This window comes from Lepisosteus platostomus, chromosome 8, assembly GCF_059453375.1.
Source record: "Lepisosteus platostomus isolate fLepPlt1 chromosome 8, fLepPlt1.hap1, whole genome shotgun sequence".
In the NCBI taxonomy this organism is placed as follows: domain Eukaryota; kingdom Metazoa; phylum Chordata; class Actinopteri; order Semionotiformes; family Lepisosteidae; genus Lepisosteus; species Lepisosteus platostomus.
Genome location: NC_142618.1, coordinates 21,148,840 through 21,156,867, shown reverse-complemented (window position 1 = coordinate 21,156,867; position 8,028 = coordinate 21,148,840). Strand labels below are relative to the sequence as shown.

The 8,028-nt window shown below is 39.7% G+C and overlaps 1 non-coding gene across 1 annotated transcript; it reads right to left on the bottom strand.

Moving 5' to 3' along the window:
- Window positions 1-3,446: 3,446 nt before the first annotated feature.
- trnaq-cug (transfer RNA glutamine (anticodon CUG)) lies at window positions 3,447-3,518 on the bottom strand. The gene has a single exon. It is a non-coding gene; the product is annotated as a tRNA-Gln (tRNA).
- Window positions 3,519-8,028: the final 4,510 nt, after the last annotated feature.

The window sequence follows — 8,028 nt, the reverse complement described above, 5'->3', positions numbered from 1 at the left end:
TTTGTGCTTTACTTTTCAGAATTGCTCGAGTTACTTAATGTGAAGAATTAATCTCTCAATATCCCTGCAAGCCACTGTGAAACGGACTTCAGATGGAGATACTAATTGGCACCGATATCTGCTTTCATTGATGTCTGCCATGCTCATGGTATTTCAACTGCCTTTGAGGGGAAAGTATTTCTCATGCATCTTAGTTTCAGTTATTAAAGGACACTACTCCAATGCTACGTTGTTGCCGTTCTTGACATTGGAATTCGTCCAAATGTTCAGTGAGTTGCTAGTAATTAAAGTAGGCTCCATTATTCTTCAGTCTTTGACTCTCCATTCCAATGTTTTGAGAACCGTTCTTGAAAAATATCCCTAAAAAGCTTTAAGAATACAATACCGTTCTATTGGACACCTCTGTGCTTCCTCATTTATTCTCTATTCTATTATAGTCTTGTCGTCTTTTTGAATTATTGCAAATGTAGGTCAGAACGTATGTTTCATATTGATCAATTTCCGGTAACTGGAGTATGCTTTATGCTATTAAGCAGAATGTTGAGGCGGTAATTGGGCATGTTACCTACTGGTTTGTATTTAGAAGCTTAATTTAACTCTTCTTTATGTAGAGAAGTCATGGAACACTGCACAATGTAAGATTCAGTGATATTTACCACTATCATGCGTAGGTAATTTCTGCTCAAACACAGATTCTCATCATGCTGTTAGAGATGTACAGGCATTGTGTATTGCAAAGCTGGGTAAAAGATAGCGATGCACGTCGTGTCCAAAACTAATCTTTTACGTAAGAAGAAACCTTGGGCCCTCTTTACTTCACTTCCGTGTTCAATTAGAGGTTGTTCACAGAAAAGGTATTTGATCACGAATACCACTGCTTTCAAATCTAAATAAGAATGGTCATAGATGTTCCTGTGAGAGGAGGGGGGAAATAAATTAATACATATATACCCTCTCTCAACAGCCAGGTTTCTCTTGTGCTGTAAGAGCAGCATTTATGATAAAATCATCTTTTTGTAAGTGAAAGCTTTGAGTCTTTTTTTTGTCGTTATTGACAGCTGCTTGTAGGCCTTTGCATGTGCCTTTTTAACAAGTGGCTGTGTTGTAGCCATGGTTGCGGTTTCCAAGGCACAAGTGAAAATTACCTTTTCTTTCTTGTGTGCCTTCGGCAGTCTTCTTAAAATGAATAGTTAATAAAAACAGGGAGTCATGTGAGAGGCTTCTTATGTGCCATCTGTGGCTCTGTCAATAAATATTGATGGCAATGAGAGCAGCTTTTTAAATCGACGCCTGTAATTACTGCTTTGACAAGTAGTTGTTTTCAGATTAAGGAGTGTCCTTATTCTAATTTCTTGTTAATATTTTGCATCATCCTTGCAGAGGCTCTGTAAATACCTTTCTTTATGCATTATGCCTGCCCCTTTCTTTTTAAAATGATTTTAACACAGGACCTTACTGGCGCTGAATAAAATCAAGGCTTGGAGCACTTGCACTTCTTATTGATTTGAATGGGAACATAAAAAAACCACAACACGTTCGAACAAACACCAGAAGTGAAAACCACTGATTACACTTTTCCGTTACTGTTCCTGATTTAATTAATTTTTGGTTTGGCAAGGTAATTTCCTGGATTATGTGTGCACAGGGCTGGTGGGAGGGATACAGTGCGGAGAAAATATGGGAATAAATACACATGGATATTTCATAGTTTTACCATGCTAGCCTTCTCGAATCAGAATTGTTTATGTATGTATCCAATAGAGTTCATAGTGACCAATTCCATGTCTTATTAAACTAAGGTTTGAATTAAACAATTAGAAGGGTAGAGATGTGAAAAAGTAAATGTTTCATTACCTAAATTAAAGAAATAATTAGAATGAGGTGCTTAAAGGGAGGATGTGGTGGCTCTGTGGTTAAGGATTTATGGCTGGAAGGTTGCCGGTTCATATCCTGTGGCCGGCAGGGGAATCCTACTCCTTTGAGCACCTTAACCCTTACTGCTCCAGGGGTGCCATTATAAATGGCTGACCCTGTGTTCTGACTCCAACCTTCTCTCCCTGTCTGTGTGTCTCAAGTTGGGGTACGTGAAAAGCCAAATTTCTAATACAAGAAATTGTATATGGCCAATAAAATTATGTAAATGCTGGGGGCTGAGTTTGGAAGGCCCCACTCTATACAAAGACCAGAAATGTTGTGGGTTTGGTCTTCATTAAACAGGTGGGGGGGGGGAAGACATGACGTGTTCTAAAGAAATCTCTGAAGACCTCAGAAAAAGAGATATTGGTAATCAGCCCATGAAGGTTTATAAAACTTATTCTTATCAATGTTTTCCAAAAAGAACATAGCTGTCGCGTTTTGGGTTCGTTTATATATATATATCTTAACATAACAAAAGGAATGCGTTTAACTTAACTTTTTACTTGAATGTTTCTTAAGCAGTTCTTTCACAGCTCAGCCACCTGTGATCTCGCACAATTACTAGACTCACCAAAACACAAGGGAGTGTGTTAAAACTACCTATTGTGACAATTGTTTCCTATCTAAAGTTCACCAAAGAGCACTTAGATGATCCACAAGGCTTCTGGAACAATGTTCCATGGACAGAGGAGTCAAAGGTACAACTCTCCAGCCTCAATGAGAAAGGTTATGTGTGGCAAAAACCAGGCACTGCTTTTGAATGAAGAACTTCATCCCAATGATCAAGCATGGTGGTGGCAGTGTGATAGTTCAGGGCTGCCTTGTTGCTTCAAGGCCTGGACAGCTTGCCATCATTGACACAACCATCAACTCAGCAATGTATCAGAAGATGTATCTAGAGGAGAATTCAAGCCATCCATCTGTGACCTGAAGCTGAACTGAAAGTGTGCCTTTCAGCAAGACACTGATCCTAAACATGCAGGCAGATGTGCAAAAGAACTGCAGAGAAAGAAATTCAACATTTTACAACAGCCTAGTCAAAGTTGGTACCTAAACCCCATGAGAATGTGATGGCAGGACCTGCAGTGAGCTGTCCATGCAAGACAGCTGTCAAATGTCACAGAGCTGAAGGAGGTCTGTAAGGAGGAAATGGGCACAGTTCATTAGCACTGATGTGAGAAAGTAAACATTTCCTGTAAATGTTGATCAGTTGCAGTCATTACTGCTTAGGAGAGTGCCACCGGTTACTAAATCTAACTAAATAAGATAAGATCACTTTATTGGCCATATACAATTTCTAGGAATTTGGAATTTCTTAGGAATTTGTCTTTTCACATACCCCAACTTGCTCTCCATGAGACACACACACAGGGAGAGAAGCTTGGGATCAGATCAGCCATTTATACAGCACCCCTGGAGCAGTTGGGGATAAGGGCCTTGCTTAGGGGCCCAACAGAGTAGGATTCTTCTGCCAGCTACAGGATACAAACTGGCAACCTTCCAGCCACAGATCCTCTGCACTGCCACTCAGGTTCCACCAAGATTTGAACCCGGATCTCTGGATTCAGAGTCCAGTGTGCTAACCATTACACCATCGAACCAATGGGGGACTTTCTTACATGGATATTAAATGCTGCATCACTCGAGGAAAAATGTTGAAAGAATATGTTTTATGTTATTTGTTTCACCAGATCAACTTTATTCTTTGGACCTAGATTAAGACCTAATGACAGTTTAAGCTTCAACTATGTGAAAACCCTAAGAGGTTTACAAGCTTTTTCTCAGCACTGTATGTGCAGAACCCGTCAGCAGCATTCAAAACAGTAAGGAAGAGGATGATGATTTCCACTGTGTGGGTGGATGGTACACAATGTGGGAACCAGCACAGCCTTTTACTACTAAATATCATTAGTTTGACAGTTTCCAAAAGCTAAAAATCAGTATTTCTTGGCTCTTGTAAAATGATTATATATTTTACATAGACATATACAGTGGTGTGAAAAAGTGTTTGCCCCCTTCCTGATTTCTTTTTTTTTTTTGCATGTTTGTCACACTGAAATGTTTCAGATCATCCAACAAATTGAAATATTAGACAAAGATAACACACGTAAACACAAAATGCAGTTATTAAATGAAGGTTTTTATTATTAAGGAAAAAAAAAATCCAAACCTACATGGCCCTGTGTGAAAAAGTGATCGCCCCCTAAACCTAATAACTGGTTGGGCCACCCTTAGCAGCAACAACTGCAATCAAGAGTTTGCGATAACTGGCAATGAGTCTTTTACAGCGCTGTGGAGGAATTTTGGCCCACTCATCTTTGCAGAATTGTTGTAATTCAGCCACATTTCAGGGTTTTCGAGCCTTAACCGCTTTTTTAAGGTCATGCCACAACATCTCAATCGGATTCAGGTCAGGACTTTGACTTGGCCACTCCAAAGTCTTCATTTTGTTTTTCTTAACCATTCAGAGGTGGACTTGCTGGTGTGTTTTGGATCATTGTCCTGCTGCAGAACCCAAGTGTGCTTCAGCTTGAGGTCACGAACAGATGGCCGGACATTCTCCTTCAGGATTTTTTGGTAGACAGCAGAATTCATGGTTCCATTTACCACAGCAAGTCTTCCAGGTCCTGAAACAGCAAAACAGCCCCAGACCATCACACTACCACCACCATATTTTACTGTTGGTATGATGTTCCTTTTCTGAAATGCTGCGTTACTTTTACACCAGATGTAATGGGACACACACCTCCCAAAAAGTTCAACTTCTGTCTTGTCAGTCCACAGATTATTTTCCCAAAAGTCTTGGGGATCATCAAGATGTTTTCTGGCAAAACTGAGACGAGCCTTTATGTTCTTTTTGCTCAGCCGTGGTTTTCATCTTGGAACTCTGCCATGCAGGCCATTTTTGCCCAGTCTCTTTCTTATGGTGGAGTCATGAACACTGACGTTAACTGAGGCAAGTGAAGCCTGCAGTTCTTTGGATAATAATAATACTAATTGCTTACACTTATATAGCGCTTTTCTGGACACTCTACTCAAAGCGCTTTACAGGTAATGGGGACTCCCCTCCAACACCACCAATGTGCAGCATCCACCTGGATGATGCGACGGCAGCCATAGTGCGCCAGAACGCTCACCACACACCAGCTATCAGTGGGGAGGAGAGCAGAGTAATGAAGCCAATTTATAGAGGGGGATTGTTAGGAGGCCATGATTGGTAAGGGCCAATGGGAAATTTGGCCAGGACGCCGGGGTACACCCCTACTCTTTTCGAGAAACACCCTGGGATTTTTAATGACCACAGAGAGTCAGGACCTCGGTTTTACGTCTCATCCAAAGGACAGCGCCTGTTTACAGTATAGTGTCCCCGTCACTACACTGGGGCATTAGGACCCACATGGACCGCAGGGTGAGCGCCCCCTGCTGGCCCCACTAACTCCTCTTCCAGCAGCAACCTTAGTTTTTCCCAGGAGGTCTCTCATCCAGGTACTGACCAGGCTCACACCTGCTTAGCTTCAGTGGGTTGCCAGTTGTGAGTTGCTGCAACTCATGTTGTTGTGGGGTTGTGGGGCTGCTGGATGTTGTTGTGGGGTTTTTTGTGACCTCTTGGATGAGTTGTCTCTGCGCTCTTGGGGTAATTTTGGTCGGCCGGCCACTCCTGGGAATGTTCACCACTGTTCCATGTTTTTGCCATTTGTGGATAATGGCTCTCACTGTGGTTCGCTGGAGTCCCAAAGCTTTAGAAATGACTTTTTAACCTTTTCCAGACTGATAAATCTCAATTACTCCATTTCTCATTTGTTCCTGAATTTCTTTGGATCGCAGCATAATGTTTGTCAGGCAGGTCCTATTTAAGTGATTTCTTGATTGAGAACAGGTGTGGCAGTAATCAGGCCTGGGTGTGGCTAGAGAAATTGAACTCAGCTTTCCAAAGATGTGTGAACCACAGTTGATTTATGTTTTAACAGGGGGGGGCATCACTTTTTCACACAGGGCCATGTAGGTTTGGATTTTTTTTCCCTTAACAATAAAAACCTTCATTTAAAAACTGCATTTTGTGTTTACTTGTGTTATCTTTGTCTAATATTTCAATTTGTTTCATGATCTGAAACATTTCAGTGTGAAAAACATGCAAAAAAAAAAGAAATCAGGAAGGGGCAAACACTTTTTCACACCACTGTATGTAGAAATGTCAAGTTCTTCCTTCTGTGTTTCTATAAGCTGACAAAATAATAGTACAATAATGAATACAGCACTTATTTAAAACACTTTCAACAGTGGTGTGTTTGGATATCACGGCTTGTCAGGAATTTTTGCTCATTTGGAAGAGTTAATAAAGTCTGTGATCACCCTTGATAATGAATGATGTCATGGTCTTCAATGAAGCATGATAATGGCCTCTGAACAAAAACTCTGTGTTTGAGAGTAACGTCCAATTGCTTTAAGAACAACACCGTAGGAAAATCACATAGAACATTACAAATACTCTGTTGCAGGTTTTCTTTAACAATGAATTGGAGGGGAAAAGTAACAATACAAAGCTATTCTGTTTTCTGTTTTTTCAGGTTCTCATGAAGTGGATCAAAAAAGTTGATGAAATTACATACAGTATGTCACCAAGATCTAGAATCTATTTGCTACTATCAATTTTGATAATTAATAACTATCAATTTATTTTTGAGACAGGTAACATTAATAGGATGGACTATTCATTGTATTTAAAACAAACATTCATTGTCTGAATTTTCTGAAGTCTAGTGTTTCCCAATATGTAGGAAGGAATTGTTTCAACTTAAGTATTTCACTGTGAAATGTAATACTGTAGCTGAATCAGTGAGATGAACTGTGTATGTCAGTGAGTTTGTGCAACCTTTCATCTGTAAGAAAATATGTCATTTTAGTGCTTCAACACAGTCATACTATCTTAGTGGATGTGAAACTCAGTTTCCTAGTAACCTAATACAAGAATATTATCTAATACAAGTGTCTTTCTGTTCTAATGAAAGACTTTTCTGTAACTACCAGCTAACCTCCTGATCACAGTTTCCTGAAGTAAAATAAAGAAAAAAGTATTTTGACTTGGTACTAAAGGTACAATTATTTAATCTTCTGTACCATATTATTATGAATTAATGACTTTAAAAAATCAATTGCCACTTGTTTAAATAACCACACTATGTAATCTTTAAGACAAAACTTTCTCCCTTAATAACATTGAAATAGGGGATCGGAGGAGACACTAATATCTACAAGACAGATAAGTGCTGGAAACTGCAGAAACAGCCCTGATGACGAATAAAGTATACAGAGCCAAAATGAACTCTCTTTATATCTCTGTGGAGTACAGTAAATAGTTTCCAGCAGGATAGTCTTGAATCCATGATAAATATCTCTGTCATCCTGGTTCTAGGCAAGGTATCACCATTCAAATTATGACATTACCAGCAGCTACTCCTCTATTATTGTCAAATCCCAATTAGAGAAAAACAATATAAGACTGTCATTTTAAAACATTCAACTGAAATGTGTTCCCACCTTGGAATTTGAATTCTGCTTGAATCACTCTTCTTTAAGTAAAAGATCAGTTCTCGCAAAGGCATATATCGCAGAGGCGTATAGCGCCATCTACTGACTGAAAAGGCTACTGTTCTAAGAACAGTGTTGAGGATACGTTCGGAGCGGACTACGTGCTCCTTTGAAAGTTGTCCTTCTACGTAAGGCAAAACAAAGAAAGCAACCACAGCAGAGATGTTCTCTGCCATTATTACATGCAGGCTGTAATTCCTGCTTCCAAAAACAGTTTATGTGGAGCCCAGTCTCCTTTCAGAGATTTGGCTCTCTCAACTGAACAGGACGTCTCTGGTGCCCTGAATTCAAAATATTGTTTTCTGGTAATTATCGCACAAAACTGATGATATGGAATGAGATTGCAAAACATCTTCACGAAGGAGATGTGACAGCTCGGAAGAAGTGTAATCTAGGCCAGCTCTGCTACGTGTTTTCTTTTTCTTTTTAAATGATTATCTTTAAGGTAGGAATAACCACCACAGAGTAACAATAGGTGAGAAATTCCACATAGTAAATTCTCCCCTACTGTGTCATTAAGACATG